The 17,306-nt window shown below is 39.4% G+C and overlaps 1 protein-coding gene and 1 pseudogene across 1 annotated transcript in view; one reads left to right on the forward strand and one right to left on the reverse strand.

Annotated features, from left to right (window-relative positions):
• Cald1 (caldesmon 1) overlaps positions 1-1,562 on the reverse strand; it is a 204,082-nt gene extending 202,520 nt beyond the window's left edge. The window contains exon 1 of the mRNA XM_058582819.1: positions 1,444-1,562. The gene's annotated coding sequence lies outside the window, so the exon portion shown is untranslated. The remainder of the gene's footprint in view (positions 1-1,443) is intronic.
• LOC124099855 (centromere protein Q-like) overlaps positions 1-4,631 on the forward strand; it is a 59,082-nt pseudogene extending 54,451 nt beyond the window's left edge.
• Positions 4,632-17,306: the final 12,675 nt, after the last annotated feature.

Below are 17,306 nucleotides of genomic sequence, written 5' to 3' on the forward strand. Positions count from 1 at the left end.
CAGTCAACAAGATGTGAAGATGAATGAGAGGACACAGGAAGTGCCTCGTGATTTTCACCCCCAAAATATTGGAAGGCAGATAAGAGATGGAAATGTTTGTAGCCTCAAATCTTTATACTAATAATAGCTATCATTGAGAATCTACCATCTGTGTATCTCTTTTTAATCTTAGGAACAATCCCTTAAAAGTAGATGCTATTATTGCTTCCAGTTTACAGATGGAGGACCTGAGGCTTACGGAAGTTACAAAAACAAACAAACAAACAAACAAAACTTATATAAGGACACATACAACTGGTGAGTAAGAAAACATTGATTCAGACCTGTGGAATCGAATCCAGTGTGCCCGCCACACCTTCAGGCTTGCCACCTAGCCTGATGAGTGTGCGTTGTAAACCAAGTGAACCTGATGTCACTTGAACCTGATGTCACATGAATCTTTGATTCATGATGGGAAGGGGCCTCAGATTGGAGCACAGTGATGGAAGATCATGTCCTGCTCCCAAAAAAGTCTGTAATAAGGGGAGGCTGAGCCACACTATAATCAAGGAGGTTTTGACAGGAGTAACCTGGGAATGGAAACACTGTAGCAAATGGGCAAATTAAGAACACAAGTGAATTGCTTTGGAATTTTGCTAGGGGCCACCTGGCCAGAAGGAGAAACTTCATCATAATTTCTGAGAGTTGGCAGAACTTAGTAGGAGTAAGAGGGGAACTGATAATTAGAGGTGTGCTATGTGTCATGGTAATGAGAAACTCCAACTATTGGGTGTTTGCTACAGATTCTATCCCCATGACTTTCTCCACTAACTGCCTCATAGACTTCTCCAGTCATGGCCAGATGAGCAGCCGCTTCATCAAACCCATAAAACCTGGATGGACAACACTATAACTCACAAACTAGGAAGTAAATACCACCACCCCACAACAACAACAACAAAGGTTTCTAAATTCCTCCAACCCTTGGATGCTTAACAGAAAGGACAGGAATTGTTTACCCGAGCACATCATACCATGTATTTTATAAAAGAATCAAAGGATGAAGGCATAACTTCTAGTACATTCCAGGAAGCCAAAGTGTATTTTATTTGATTATTTTACAATATGTTTATTCTTTTAAGTCCAGAGCATTTACAGGGTGTTAACACTCTAAATGTGTCACTAGCACCAACTGCGGTATTATCAAAGTAAATCAAAAGAAACATTTTTTTTTCATAGATATAGCCAATGATTATTAATCCTTTTTTCCCCCAAAGTATATTTTAAGTTGCTATGGCAAAATGACATCTCTGCTTTTAAAAAAATTTAATACAAGCAGGGAGAAATTATTAAAGATAATCTGAGGGGTAAGCACTGAAGAGCAATTGCCCCTTGGAATTCAAGTTGAATTCATCCCCCATCCCCACCCCCTGTGCCAGCAGATGTTTTGACTTAAAATAGTACCTTAAGTCTCAGCTTCCAAATCTTTTCTGCTTTCAATTCTTTGAAGAAGACACCCCAGAATCCAGTGTGAGGGAAGCAGTTTAATCCAGAGTTCTTAAAAACAGCTTGGTATTTTCAACTAAACCCAGGAGCAGCGGAATGCAGGCTTAACTGGCCCCACCCGATTTCTCCCACCCAGATATTTTTCCTTTTTGTCCAGAAAAGTTTCATCATTCCAAAAGAAGAAAAAAAAAAAAAACCAGAAAAAGAAAAGTGTTCACTTAAACCATTAAACTCTCAACTACTCAACCAACCTGACCAAATGTAAAATGCTTGATCCAGAGTCGTGATGGAGAAAATAAAAGATGCATTTATTTGACTAATTGAGAACATGAGCTGTTAATTCCTTTCATCCTCTCTTGTAAGAACAGGTTGCAGGTCCTACTGTGCAGCAGATCTAGCTTTGGTTGCATTTATTTAATTAATTAAACACACAATTACTGTGTGCCAATAAAGTGCGAGGTACTGTGCTAAAAGTAATGAGGAGGTATGTATGTAAAATATATGTAACACATTCACAAATCTTGCCTTTGAGGAGCTTACAAATCAACAGAAGAGACAACATAAACATAAATTGCTATGACATGTAGATAGTGAAATAAGTGTTAGGGTACAAGTCAAGTTCTGTGGGACTTCAGAGATATGTGGACCACCTTTTTTACCCGGGGAAGTCTTCCTGGGGGAGGGGGGCTTTTCAAAAGTGAGGACAGAAGAGCCTCCCAAGGCTGCCCAAGGGAGAATAGGGACAAAGGCTGAGGCCCCTTCAGGAAAGAGGTGGAGGTCATTATCATGATGGGCAGACTCAGGGAAGAATCCTATTCTTTTGAACTCACTTTGATTAGCTTGCTTTGATTTTGCCTAGTTTCAGACTCAATCAGGTCATATCTACACACATCCGTTCATCTTTTGAGCTTTCGATACATAGACTCAACATTTCGTACATAAAATTATGAAATCAATCTTGCTTTTTCTTGCTTCCTCTCTTTCTCTCCATCCTTCTCTCATTCATTCAATCTCTCCCCAACATTCCCCGCCCCCGCCCCCACACTCTCACACACACACACAAACCAACCCCAAAGAGGCAGGCCCTCTGGCTTTCTCCATTAAACAAGGGACCTGCACTTCAAGCTCCACACTAAACCCATTCAGAAACATCTGGAGGAGGACCCTGGTCCTGCTTCCTGGGAATAAAGGCAAAGGATTCAGGCCTGAGAGCAGACTTAAATACTTCCTCAGTCACTTTCTTTGCTTAGAAAAGTGACAGTTCTGTGTAATGCCACTCATTTTCTGCTTTAATGAAAACATTTCTCATTACCATAAAGTACAATGAGCTGCTAAGGGAATTCCTGTCAACCAAGGGCTTCCCCATGGGGCCCTGTCCTTGCAACTTCTCCCCTTGACCTTCCCTTCAACCATGGCTGCTGCAGGAAAAGAGGGCTCCACTGTTTTCTAGACTTCAACACATGCCACTTGTTTTGTTTTTTTTTTTTTTTTTTTTTAGATGATAGCAAACAATGGATCCGATTGGCTATTTTTCACTGAATGTATCAGAAGATTGCAATGAGGAAATTAATCATGTAAAAATGCTTTCGACTTTATGGATGCTAATTTTTTGCCCTTTTTCTTTTATGGACCTTAGGTGATTGCTGCCACTCTGTTGCACAGATAAAGTCATTTATTTGGGAGGAACTCCATGAACAAAGTCATGCAAATATCTAAAAGTGACTTCAACAAAAGTGAAATTAGACTACAGCACAGTCAGAGATTATATTAAGAAGAAGATAGTAATAACTGTTGCTAAAAGTTACAGGATGAGACTGGGCACAATGGCACATGCCTGTCATCCCCAGGATTCAGGAGGCTGAGGCAAAAGTACGGCAAATTCAAGGCCAGCCTCAGAAACTAGGTGAGGCCCTTAGCAACTTAGTAGGAGCCTGTCTAAAAGAAAAAAGAGCTGGAAATGTGGCCCATTGGTCAGGCACCCCTGGGTTCAGTCCCCAGTACCAAAAAAGAAAAAATTACAGGATGCTGATCAAGATGCCTGATAAAGCAAATGCTTCCAAGAAAATGTGTCAACTGTTGAAAAGAAATTCAAAAAGAAAAAATCAGTAATGAAGAACTGAAGTTGTCAGAGAAAAAAGAGGACAAACAAAACATATTAATCTACAACAGATAAAGAAAGCATTCAACAAGATGGAACTAGAGAATATTATGGCAGGTGAAAAAAGCCAATTCCAAAGAAACAAAGGCTAAATGTTTTCTCTGATATGTGGATACTAATTCACAATAAGTATGTTGGGACAGGGTTCAGGGAATAGAGGTATTTTGGACTAGTCAGAGGGGAGTGAAGGGAGGGGAGAGGGCATGGGAGTAGGAATGATAGTAGAATGAATCAGACATTATTTCCCTATGTGCATATAGGATTACATAACCTGTGTAACTCTACATCATGTATAACCAGACAAATGAGGAGTTATACTCCACTTATGTATGATGTGTCAAAATGCATTCTACTGTCATGTATAACTAATTAGAATTTTAAAAAAATTAAAAAAAATAGCATCCAACAAGAAAGAAACTTGGCAACCTCTTTCAAAGAAAACCAGAGAGCATTTGCAAACTATGATGGATCCAGTAATAATAGCAATTTTGAGTAACAATATTAAAGAAAAAGAACAATTTCAATATCATCTCAACTACCTGAAGAAAAGATTGCTGCAATTATGTGAACCCATGAAAGTTCCTCCCCAAAGCTGAAATATTTAAATAATGTGTCTACTGAAAAAGGAGAAGGCAGGAAACAGAGCTAATGAGGAAGGTCTGACATAATTGTAGGAAGAAATAGATAAATAGTGGAGAACACAGAATTCATGACTGGAAATATTCAGAGATTAAAGAACAAAGTTCAGATTGTGGCACATGAGGAAGAAGGTAAAACAGATGCCTCAAGTGGGTTGTAGTGGGGTAGTCTGTCTTCCAGAACTTGCTCAGAACAGTCTCAAAGCATACACACTTCAGAAAGAAATTTTGATACTAATTCCAAACCCGAAGGCTCTTCTAAAGAAGTTGAATGATCTTCAAAATTCATCTAAATGAAGAACTTGTCAACATTCATCAGTGAACCCTATAAGAAACTAGACACTTCTTAGAGTGTCTATTTTTAGATTGTTTTATATAAATTTAATGTTTTTGAATTTATAAAACTGTTAGCTTATGATGGTATTATAGAGGCTGAAGCCTAATGTGCACTTTAAAATGAGCATCTAATATAGTCCTGAAATCTCTATTTATAGCAGTTGCAAATCTGGAAGATCAATATTTATATTACTGTATCTTGCAATTATTCACCTAAAACTATAAAATATGAATAGATATGATCTAATGGTATGTAACGGCTGAATGAAGCTCATTTATTGTTCAGCAGAGAAGACTTTGTCCTGACTTTTCATGACTTTGTATATGTAAAGTGTTTGTTAGTGCCTCATGAAAAAATAACAACAAGTGTTTGCTATCACTCAAAAAATTTGTTTACAGAATGCCCTCATTTTGGACTAGGCTCCCATACTGGGTCCCAACAGACCAGAGTAAAAAGCAAAATGGAGTCACTCAGGCTAAACTAAGCTGTTTAACCTTTGGGATTAGAAAGGTAACAGTTAAATTTCCCAAACAGATCAGTTTCAGTTGGCCTGATAATAAAGTTTTCTCTCTCTTAATCCTTATACAGACTACCTGATGTAGTCTGATGTTAATCAATCAATTATTTTTCTGTGATTCTGTCTCTGTCCCCAGTTGAACCCCACCTTCAAGGAAAATAACTGAAATTATGAATCCATTTCTTATTCTTCTGTTTCTGCTTTCTTCATCCTTTTTCTGTTTATAAAACCAATCTCCTTTGTTAGATCAGAAAACTTATTCTATTCCATGGAATGAAGTGTTGTCCAATTCTAGAAAAAAAATAAATAAGTAAGCCAAGTAAACTCTTTAAACAATTGTGGTCATTTTGTCCTTTGACACTATAAAACTTTCCTGATGCATTTCAAGATAATGTTTTCCAGGACATCTTGCTCATTGCTTGTTCATTGACAAAATGCTGAATGGAGTCATCACACAAACAGCAAACATCTCTATTTGGAAAGAGATGGCTGAAAAAAAACAGCAAAATCACTTTACCAGGCATCAGAGAATAGAAATTTTATTTGCTGAGCACTCAGAGAAGGAAATGAACTTCAATCCCCATCCTCCTCAGATTTGCTCCGGATTGTCAAGAGCTGAAAACTTCAAAGCCTAAGAGAAATGCAGCTCAATTTTAGAAATACAAAGTATTTGGAGTAACTCATTTTGGCAAATATTTATGTTTTGTTACATAGTTGAACTGCTTATCAGACCTTCAGGAATTGTTTGTTTTTCATTTTTGTGCTTTTATTTCCTCTCCTATCTCCTCCTCCTCTCACTAGAAGCAAAACACTCTCTGGCACCCACAGCTGAGGTTGCTTCTCCATAGAGGAACCAAGCCAGGCCCAGGGCAGCCAATCCCCATACATCTGCCCAGTGCACCCAGAGCAGTGATCCTCCCCTGCCCCTGGCTCTCTTCTGAGAAGTGCCGAAGTCTCTAAGTTCTCCCCAGGAGAGAAACAAAAACCTTTTTTCCTGGTAAATGTCTGGACCCTTCTTGAGATCTTCTATTGGCCTGACTTCAGAAGGCCACCGTGCAGGGGCGGACCTTTGTGTGTGCAAACTGAGGCAGATGGGTAGGTAAGCGAGGTCCCAGGAGCTTTGGGAGCAAGAGGGACACTCACCATCGTTCACTGCTCAGGTCCCACGATGGCTCTGCTGTAATCTTAAAAAATAGAGTATGGCTCAGAGGGAAGATGCTCACAAGAAATACGTGGAGCTGACACACTGACTTTGAACCCAGAGAAGGCTAACAGAGGCATTTGGGCAGCCTCTGATGGAAACTGAGCCAAGATGGTGGCGATTTGTATGAAGCTGACAGGAATCACTATTTTTCCTCATACATCTCCAGGATGGCCTCAGCTTTCAGGGCCTGGGGAGTCAAGTTCTGCATTTCCCATGAAGTTCTTCACCTCCCAGCCCTGGGAGCTGCTGAACCATACCAAGGATGCAGACGGGTTCCAACCAACCACTGCTAGCAGGGCCCTGCCGCCCCCAGGCTCTCCAGCCCACAGAGTTACATGCACATTCCAAGATGTTCCACGACTGGGGAACTGGGAGCCCGGAATATCTGGAACCCACAGAAGGAAGATGTCCTCCCATGCTCCCGGCTCCCCACCCACCCCAATGCATCCAACCACATTTCCCAAAAGATTTCAAAGCACTGTCCAAGGGTGATATTATTTTCTAATATATGTTTATTTCAATTTGTATCCCTTTTGTTAGCAGTGACTTTCTGTTCCACAAATGTCACTTTGAATTTTTTCATGTGGTCTACCCTGTGGCTATGAGAACATCACAGTGGGATTTTACAATGAGGCAGCAAGAAAAAGACTATCGATTCTGACCTTTGAAAAAGAAATACGTAATGTTGGTGCCCAGACATGTACTGTGTATGTATGTGTCTATCAGTTTGCTATCCATATCTCGTAGGGTCAGTGCAGACGCAGTTCCTAGGACTTCCATTTCCTTACCTATGAACAGGACACAAAAATTCCACTTTATAAAGTCCTTGTGATCTTGTCATAGCGCCTGGAACATAACAGGCACTTGATATATGCTTGTTGACTAAATATGTGGTTGGATGAGTAAATTTGGCCTTTGTTTCCTCTGCTCAAAATGTGTTACGCTTAATTTACAAGGCAATTTGGAGGATTTAAAGGACATCAAGCTTTTTAAAAAATGGTTTTGAAAATGAAAAACTTAGCTGTAAAAATAGCAGATCCTTACTACTGTGGGACTAAGAGTATAGGTGCCCTGCTGTGTCCGACTTGATGTGTGTACCTCCTTCTCATACACAGTAATACTAGTTAAGCTCCCCATACTGTTGAAGGGGTAGAGCAGCTCATCCACTCTGGTTCTTTCTAGAACTTAGCTTCTATGTGTCACTCCCCTCCCCGTAAAACTACTGGACATGAGTGGAGTGCTTGAGATTGGAAAGTGTCTGAGCTCAACTGCACACATGGCCTGGCATATGAATTGAGAGTACCAACATGGGAGCCAAACTCACCAAGTTAGTGCACTGATTCCACAACTTACTAAGGTACTTAACCCCACTATGCCTCAATTGATGCATGCAATAAGGATACTAGTAGAAGCATTTTGGTGGATTGCTCTAAAGGTGGGTAGGTAAGAAAACACACCTAACGCATTTAGAGAAGTGCCTTAGATCTGGTAAGAACTCATTACATGTGCTATTATTATTGTCCCTCTGTCAATGAAGCCTGCAGTCTGCTGGAAAAGACAGACTATAATACAAAGCTAGAGGAATGACACAAGCAGTAAAAAAGTAATTACCAGCAGTTTGCTTTGGATGCAGAAGCAGGAGACATCTTTATTCACCACCTTCATCACCTCCTCTGTGTCATCTGTAGCTTGTCACTCTTCCCACATACACAGAATTCAAAAATAATGCCCCGGACTCCATCTGAGAACAAAGCCCAGTGGGTCTCACAATCATCACACAATGCTTCTATTAATGAAGTCTGAGTTTTTGGAGCCATATCACACTGTTGGCTCAAATCAAGCTTTTGGTCAAATAAGACCCCCAGGGCCTCTGTACATCAGCTCCTGCCAAGTTCCATTTTCTCCTTCCTGTCGTCCTATAATTCATTTTTTGAACCTAGAAAACAAGACTTTGCATTTATCCTTATTACATTTCATGTTAGTTTTGGCCCAGTATTCCAGCATAAGATAATTTTTAATCTTGATTCTGTCAACTATCTTACAGTGTCACTAGCACATTTAATCGGCACACCTACTACACCCTCATTCAAGGCACTGATAAAAATGTTGGCCAAAATAAAGCTGAGAGAGAAGCCCAGCAGTTCAGCTGAAGAACCCTCTGCATATTTAAATGTGTCCACTGATCACTTTGGGCATGATTGTTCAAGCAGCTTTGAACCCATTAAGTGGCACCCGGACCACTATTTTATTCATAATACCTTGTTAATGCCTTGCTGATATTAAGATTACTGGGTCTGTGAAATTGTTTAATATCATTATATGTTAACTTTTTTCAGAGTGCTGATATCTTTTAAATTTGATGAGGGCACCAATTTTTATATCCTGGTTATCAATAAAGAACTTAAGGGATATCACTTAATAGATGACACAAGAATAAAACCACATACCATGTGATTGTCATTTTTATAGTCCCATTTAGGCTTTAAGTTAAGGGGTGAATTTTTTAGGGTAGTTATTGCTTTAACAAAGAGTCTCCCAAATCTCAGGACTTGATAGAAGTTTATTTCTCCCATGAACTCACAAGATGTGTTCCTGATTGACAGGCTGTTTTCCACGTGTCATTCAGGAAAATGTTAAGCTTTGTTATTTTGTAGTTCTGCTCTCTCCTTGGTTCTTGCCATTGTCTGCATTCAGCAGTTAATGGGGAAAAGAGAAAATGCTATGTGGAGTGTTTCCCTGCTCTAGGCCTGAGAGTCGTGCCCATCAGTCGTAAGAACACACCTACCTGCAGGGAAGCTGGGAAATGTGGTTTATATATGTGCCCATCTATGTTACACAGTGTTTTGTCCCTCTGAAAAATATGTGAGGAAAAAAATTAGAAAATAAAAGATTAATTTGGGGTTCATGATTTTAGAGGATTCAATCTACAGTCAGATAGCACCATTGCTATGGGTCTGTGTGAGGCAAAGCATCATGGAAGAGAGGCTGTGGTGGAAGACAGCTGCTCAACCAATGGCAGCTAGGCAGCGAGGGCAGGGGAGCAATGAAAGGGCCAGGGACAGGTTATAGTCCCCAAGGGTACCACCCGTAAGGACCCACTCCTTCCAACTTCCACCTTTCCAAGGTGGTGTCTCCACCACCTCCAATAGTCCATTCAGATTACTAATTTACCAATGGATTAATCCACTGGTGAGGTTAACACCCTCTTGATGCAACCATTTCCCCAAAGCCCTCTTCTGTACACTATTGCATTGGAGACTGAGCCTCAACACATGAGCCTTTGGGGGACAATCCAGACCCAAACCATATACCATTAGAGAGAAAGTGAATACAAAGCTTGGCTCTAAGATACCATAGTTAGGTTGGACCCTCAGGGTATTTGGGGTCAAGTATGACACTAAACCTTAGAGTAAGGGGTTTGATAAATCAGAAGTTATAAAACATGGGTTCTAATCCCAAGTCTACCATTTATTGGGTAAATGTAGCTTTAGATAAGTCACACAACTCTAAGATTGGTAAGTCTGTGATGGTATCTTGGTCCATTGTTGAATTCCCAGCCCTAGCCCCAAATCTGGCACATAGTTGGTACAATAAATGTTTGTTCAACTGTTAAGTGAATAAATGAATAAACTTTCTGAAGGACTTATTTTCTTATCTCCAAATTTCCACTACCTTCCTTACAGGTTGTTGTTGACCAAGAATAAGTCAACCTAGCTGATGGAGAATAAAATCTACCTAATTATGCTATGTCCATGTACGAATCATACATACATATATACATATATATGCACTAATTAAAATAATTATAATAAAAAAGAGGTCAGTAGAGTACTGTAAGCATATCAGAAATCAAACTATGTTATATGCATGTATGAATATGGCATAATGCCTTCCATTATTATATATAATTATAATTCACCAATAAAAATAAATTTAAAAAAATTTAAAAATCAACTTAGTTGAAAACTAAGAAAATTATATGTATTTGGAACTATTAAGATTGAAAACTGGTAAAACAGATTAAAACAGTCTCGAAAATCTGCTCTGTCATCTTACAAAATGACAGCTATATTTATATTTATAAAAGTAGGAAGAATTGGAAGTTATATCACTTGTTAGGAAATATGATTGGTGCTGACAAAAGTTAGGCTTCTTAAGAGAAAGTCACTGGGTATAATCTCAGTCAGTCTCTGCATGGTTGGGGGAAGGGGTTTGTTGTACAGAAGTTCAGCAGAGGTTAATGAACAATGTTTCAGGAAACTGCTGTTTGGCCCAGTCCAAAGGTCAGCTCACATCTGGAGGTGGGCCTGTCTGGAGCCTAGTTCAAAGGTTCAGTTGCAGATGTGCCTAAAATCAGATTAGCAAAGGCCTTCTGACTCTATGCTAAGTATCCCAAACCAAAACTATTCCATTTTTTATATGCATGTTATGAATATGGCATAATGCCTTCCAAGGTTTTGTGTTTTTCCTTGACATCATAGAGATCAGATAGGACCACAGCTACAAAAATGCCTTGGAAATTAAAAATCACTGCAAAAAAAATAGTGAGTATAATTATTCTATGACACTGCATAATAATGTTCCAGGCAACAATGGACTGCACATATGGCAGTGGTCCCATAAGATTATGATGGACAGTGACACCATAGCCATCATCATAATGTCATGGTGTAACACATCCCTGTGTGTTGGTAGTGATGCTGGTGTAAACAAACCTACCGTGCTGCCAATTGTGTGAAGTCTTAGCACATAGGATTCTGTGTAGTACAACTATATTTCTGGTTTATGTATTTATTATCCTGTACTTTGTAACATTTTAGAGTATATTCCTACTCATAAAAAATACTTATTGTAAAACAATATGCTGTATTACACTGACAGCAGTCTCACATATATTGTGTGTACTGTGTCTCTTGATGGCATCTTCTTCTCTCAGGCTTGATTTAATCTCATGTTGGTTTATTCATCGTGGCTTTAAAGACAATAAGCTAGTGTGTGTGTGTGTGTGTGTGTGTGTGTGTAATATAGCCTAGGTATAAAGCAGGCTACATCATCTAGGTTTGTGTAAAATGTACTCTATGGATTCCCACAAGGACAAAATCACCCTACAATGCACTCCTGAGAAGACACCACTGTCTTTAAGTGATACATGGTCACAATTACTCACAATTAGAGTTCCACTTGTGTCACATTCTATGGACTAATCACTTCAGTGTAGTTTTCCCTTATTATTCACTGCAGAAAATACACACACTCTGAAACCATTCAAGATAAATCTGCACCATTTGTGTTGAATTCTATGACTTCAAGTCTGACCACCAATGTCCTCTTTCTAATTAGATTTAAGAAGAAGGCACTGAGTGTCTGTTAAGGTGAGAATATGTGCTAAGATTTGGGATAATGTAAGAATTGATATAACCTACTCTAAAATAAATGACAACACTGAATCTGTAGTTGTGGATCCATCTGACAATTTTATATACCAGATAGCAGTTGCTTAATTTGTTAATAAGAATATTTTTTTTTTTTTTAAAGATAGAGTGAGAGAGGGAGGGGGGGAGAGAGAGAGAGAATTTTTAATATTTATTTTTTAGTTTTCGGTGGACACAACATCTTTGTTTGTATGTGGTGCTGAGGATCGAACCCGGGCCTCACACATGCCAGGAGAGCGCGCTACCGCTTGAGCCACATCCCCAGCCCCAAATAATAAGAATATTTAACAAAGAAAAATTAGAATCATTACTGAAACTTGCTTAGCGCCTTGAAGTTGCTGAAGCTGGCTTTGAACTCGCAATTCTCCTATCTCAGCCTCCCAAACCCGCTGGGATTGCAGGCGTGCACCACTATGCCCATTTGGAGACCAGATTATAGATAATTTTAAATGCAAGGACAGGAAATTTAGACTTTATTCTACAGGTAACATGGGGGCCAACAGCAGTTGCTAAGCCAGGAAACCACAAGGTCCAAATATTATTTTAGAAAGATCCCTCTGAGCAAGCATGGTGGCACACACCTGTAATCCCAGAGGCTCAGAAGGCTGAAGAGGAAGATTTCAAGTTCAAAGCCAACCTCAGCAACTTAGCAAGGCCCTAAGCAACTTAGGGGGACCCTGTCTCAAAACAAAAAATAAAAAGGGCTGGTGGGGATGTTGCTCAGTGGTAAGTGCCCCTGGGTTCAGTTGAGAGGAAAGAAAGAAAGAATGGGGCAGGGGGAAGGGGTTGGGGGAAGAAAGGGAGGGAGAAAGGAAGGAAGGAAGGAAGAAAGAAAGATCCATCCAAGAGATTTTATCCCAGGCTACTCAGAGGAAGGTGTATTAGAGGGCTACTATAGAAGTCTTAGTGTGAAGTCATTCGTTCTTAATCTGAAAGTGGAGAAAAGAAAAGAAAAGAAAAAAAAAAGAACACAGATGAAAGTCCTTCTGATTCTGATAACACGGCAGGTTGCATACTTTGAAATTTTTCCCTTTGGATGTGCCTAAGATTGCAGGATAAAATGCAATTTTTTATTATTTTATTTTATTTTATCTTAGGTGAAACTAAAATCACAAGAAAACAGAAATCAGCAAAGAAGAAGAAGAAACAAAATACCTAAGTTAGCATGTGAACTGATAATCCATTTACCCTCAGGATCAGGGTGAGTTATGGGTCTTTATAACTCATAGAACTTGGGTTTTAATCAGCTCAGGAGACAAGGCTTTGAGACTGTACAAGTTAGGTGAAAAGGAGCCTCACACCTAAAGTCAAAATCCTTTGAGGCCTGAACCATCAGGGAGAATATGAACCAGAAAAAATTTCCTCAACCAGAGCAGCAGGGTGACATAGAAACTCATTTGTTTCTTTGTGGAGGGAAAGAAAAAAAAAAAAAAGCTTTTCCCAAGAATTTGAAACCCCAAACTAGTCTACACACACATTTGGTTTTAAAAATTACTCCACTGGAGTGGTCCAGAAACTTCTGAGCCAAGAAATTAATGTAAAAACTGGTCCCTGGCTAATAATATTTTGGAGTGGCTGGCAGAAACAATTACAAAAATACTCTAGAGAGACATTCCACAATCCGGAATACAAGGTAGTTTCACAGGAACACGCCAGCCCCACGTGAGATGAGCTCACAATAAAAGAAATTACAAAACACTGAAGGAAGCAATCCATCACGGGCAAGAATCAGTAAATACTACAGACAGCAGAATTCGTCAACACAACCTTCTACCTCCCACGAAACTGAGATGCTAGAACAACAATCTGAAAGGGAATATAAAGTAAGCATGTTTGGAATGATTAAGGATGTTACAGAAAGAAAGAAATCCAAAGAAAAACATAGAGTACCATGACCAAAAAGGATAGATATTTAAAAGAGCCAAATAAAGTGTCTAGAAATAAAATCTATAGATAAAAATTCAATGGATAGACTAAACAGTAGATTAGATACATCTGAAGAAGAATTGTTGAAAGAGAAGACCAGCTAAAGAAACAAAGCAGAATGTAGCTTAGTGACATAGAGGAGGACAATCTATAAGTGAAAAGATAGCCTGAGAAGGTTCAGTTAAGTCTAAATGCATTTCTAAATGCTGAGGCAGGATGATCGCAAGTTCAAAGCCAGCCTCAGCAATTTAGTGAAGCCCTAAGCAACTTAGTGAGACCCCATCTCAAGATAAAAACATAAAAGGGATGGGGATGTGGCTCAGTGGTTAAGCACCCCTGGGTTCAATCCCTGGATCCCTGGTAGAAGGAAGGAAGGAAGGAAGGAAGGAAGGAAGGAAGGAAGGAAGGAAGGAAATGAAAGAAAGAGAAAGAACAAAAGAAATGAAAGAAAGAGAAATAAAAAAAGAAACAAAAGAGAGAGAATGGAGACAAGGTAAGAAGAGGTAATTGTGAGGGATTTTTACTTGGATGCAAAACACGAATACTCACAGTGAAGCCGCACACAAAATCTGAGCAGCGAGTTTACAGATCTGGAAAGGACTTGCCTCTTTGTGAGATACCTATCAAGTGCTGCCAGTCTGTTTTCGGGGGATTTAAAGCCAGCTTTAAGGTCATCTTGACATAGTTGGCAGCCAAATCAGATGCTGCTGACCATTGGCCACTGTTTTAGTCAGCTTTTTTTTGCTGCTGTAACTAAAAGATCTGACCAGAACAAGCATAGAGGAAGAAATGTTTATTTGAAGGCTCATCGTTTCAGAGGTCTTAGTCCATAGAAGGCCAGCTCCATTGCTTGGTGTTCAAGGTGAGGCAGGACATCATGGGAGAAGAATATGGCAGAGGCAAGCAGCTCGCATGAAGATCAGGAAGGGAGAGAGAGAGAGAGAGAGAGAGAGAGAGAGAGAGAGAGAGAGAGAGAGAGAGACTCCCAATTTAAAAATATATACCCCATAGCCCCCCTCCAGCCACATCCCACCTGCCTCCTGTTACCACTCAGTTAATCCCATCAGGGATTAATTCAGTGATTACTACTTTAAGACTCTCCCAACCTAAGCATTTCTCCTCTGAGCCTTCTTGCATTGTCTCACAACAGGAGCTTTTGGGGGACACCTCACAGCCAAACTATGACAGCCACTATTACTTAGCTTTGTTCTTCAGGGATGGAGAGCGGAACTTATTTTGCCTATCTGTAAAAAAATGTGATTCCTCTTTGAATGATGATATGATATGAAAGGGGAGGGAGGGATCCTGCCCACTGCAGAGAAGCTTCAGGATCCGTCTGAGAGTACGCAGGATGTGGAACAGCAGGATTAGTGGAAGGGGCTGTGTGTGCATCAATGTGCATACATTTTTCTACAAAGAAATTTCAATAGGTGCACACTGGCCTGATATCTCCCTTAAGAGATTTTTGGACTTTATCCTGTATGTTCAGATATAATTCACTTATTCTCTCCCCTAAGGGAAAATGTTGGATTTGGGTTTTTGTTGTTAGTGGTGATGGTTTTAAAGCAGAAGGTAACATTGACCTTCACCAAGACACTATGTGCAGGAAGCACTGGGGCCCCCAGACACCTAGTAAAGGATGTTTCCATTACTACAACATCCTGTCTGGCCACTCCTCTCCATTCTTTGAGATTTCTGGTCAGTGTCGTAGTAGGTTTTTTTCCTTGTTGAATTTTATCCCCAGGTAATGCCATTGTACACAGAGGGAACTCATCAACGCCCTGTTTTAGTTAGCTTTTCCACTGCTGTGACTAAAAGACCCTGCCAGAAAAATTGTAGAGGAGGAAAAGTTTACTTGAGGACTCACAGTTTCAGTCCATAGACAGCAGGCTCACATGATGATCAGAAAGCAGAGAGAGAAAGAGACAGACAGAGACTCAATTTGCCAAATATAAATATACACCCCAAACACACGCCCCCAATGCCCTACCTCCTCCAGCCACCCCTACCTGCCTCAGTTACCACTCTGTTAATCCAATTAGGTGATTGATTCACTGATTGGATTAAGGCTCTCATAACCCAATCATTACTCCTCTGAACCTTCTTGCATTGTCTCACATGTGAGCTTTTAGTGGGCGCCTCACATTCAAACTGTAACAGCCCCCAAGATATTTCTCCATGGAACACTGCTCAAGGACTCTTACCAAACTCATTAGAGTATTTACCCCAGCTAGGCTCACAGGAGCCTCAGAAGCATAGAGCTTTCTCAGGGGACCAAAAAGAGCTTCTAGATTTGCATGCAGCACTCTCCCAGCCTGAAGACTATTTCCTTTTGGTGTCACATTGCCAGACCAGAAGCAGCAACACACTTGTGAATGCTGTTTTGCATCAGATGACATTCTTTTATTATTTGGGGGTTGCTTCTGAGGGGCTTGCTATGTTTAATCCCAGGAGGACACAAAATTTTACCAGAAGCTCCAAATTCAACATGAAAGTCCTTTATGGAAATAGGACAATGTGTAAGTCAAATTCCAGGAGCCAACTTAGGGGACCCTATAATAGTTGGAATAAGTATATAATATATAAATTTACTTCTGCAAAGAACAAGTTCTACCTAGAACTAGAACCACACACACACACACACACACACACACACACACACACAAGATGGGGTACAGAAAGGAAAGAAATATCATTCCTTTAGAAGTGTTTGACAGCTATCCAAATAAGTGTGCTGTATGAAATATATGCTCGCAGATTCCATGCATGCATGATATTACCACCCAAGTTTAAGTTTCAAGGTTGACTTCAATATTTCACCCATCCAAACTCAGCTATTCAAATATACCGAATGGTGTTTGTTAATGTGCACTGAGCTTTTCCGTAAGACCCCTCCAGATAGACAAATGTGTCTAAATTTTGTATCATGGGCTATGAGGTGATATGTCAATATCAGGGCACTTCAAAGAGAGACACTCGTGCTGCGTCTACTTGACACCAAATATCTTAATGAAAATTGAAAACAGTGAATCTCAAAAACATATCCAGATGGTTGGCATTATACAAAGAGTCTTGGGTGGTACAATGTAGTCTGCTCTTGAAAAACAAAATGAATAAGTTTTCTCATGCATTTTGGAAGGGAAGAAAAATCTGGCAGCTTGAATATGATTTTAAGAATTAACTCTTTACAGGAAACATTGTTTTAATGTGATGATCACTTTTAGCACAGCCTTTTAAAATTGAATATAAATTGTTAATATTAGTAACTTTCTATAATATGTGCTATATACATTTTATAATATAATTATATCAAATTTATCCATTATAAGTTATAGCATAGGAATTTAAATTTATACAATTAATAAGTTATATGTAATAATAAGTTATATGTAATAATAATAAGTTAAATGTAATAATTATGATATTAATTTGATTATAATGTAACTGACATCATTAAGCATCTAATATCACTCTGGGGATAAAAAGATTTACAAAATATAATCTTTAACTTCAAGAAGTTTGCAATTTTTCCAAAAGACTGGGGATAGGAATAGGGGCCAGGGAACACTTCAGTGATTTCTAGGAGATGCTTTGTCCCTGAACATATGT

Source organism: Marmota monax, unplaced genomic scaffold, assembly GCF_021218885.2.
Source record: "Marmota monax isolate L192 unplaced genomic scaffold, Marmota_monax_Labrador192_F-V1.1 WCK01_AAM20220418_F8-fsc00131, whole genome shotgun sequence".
Lineage (NCBI taxonomy): Eukaryota > Metazoa > Chordata > Mammalia > Rodentia > Sciuridae > Marmota > Marmota monax.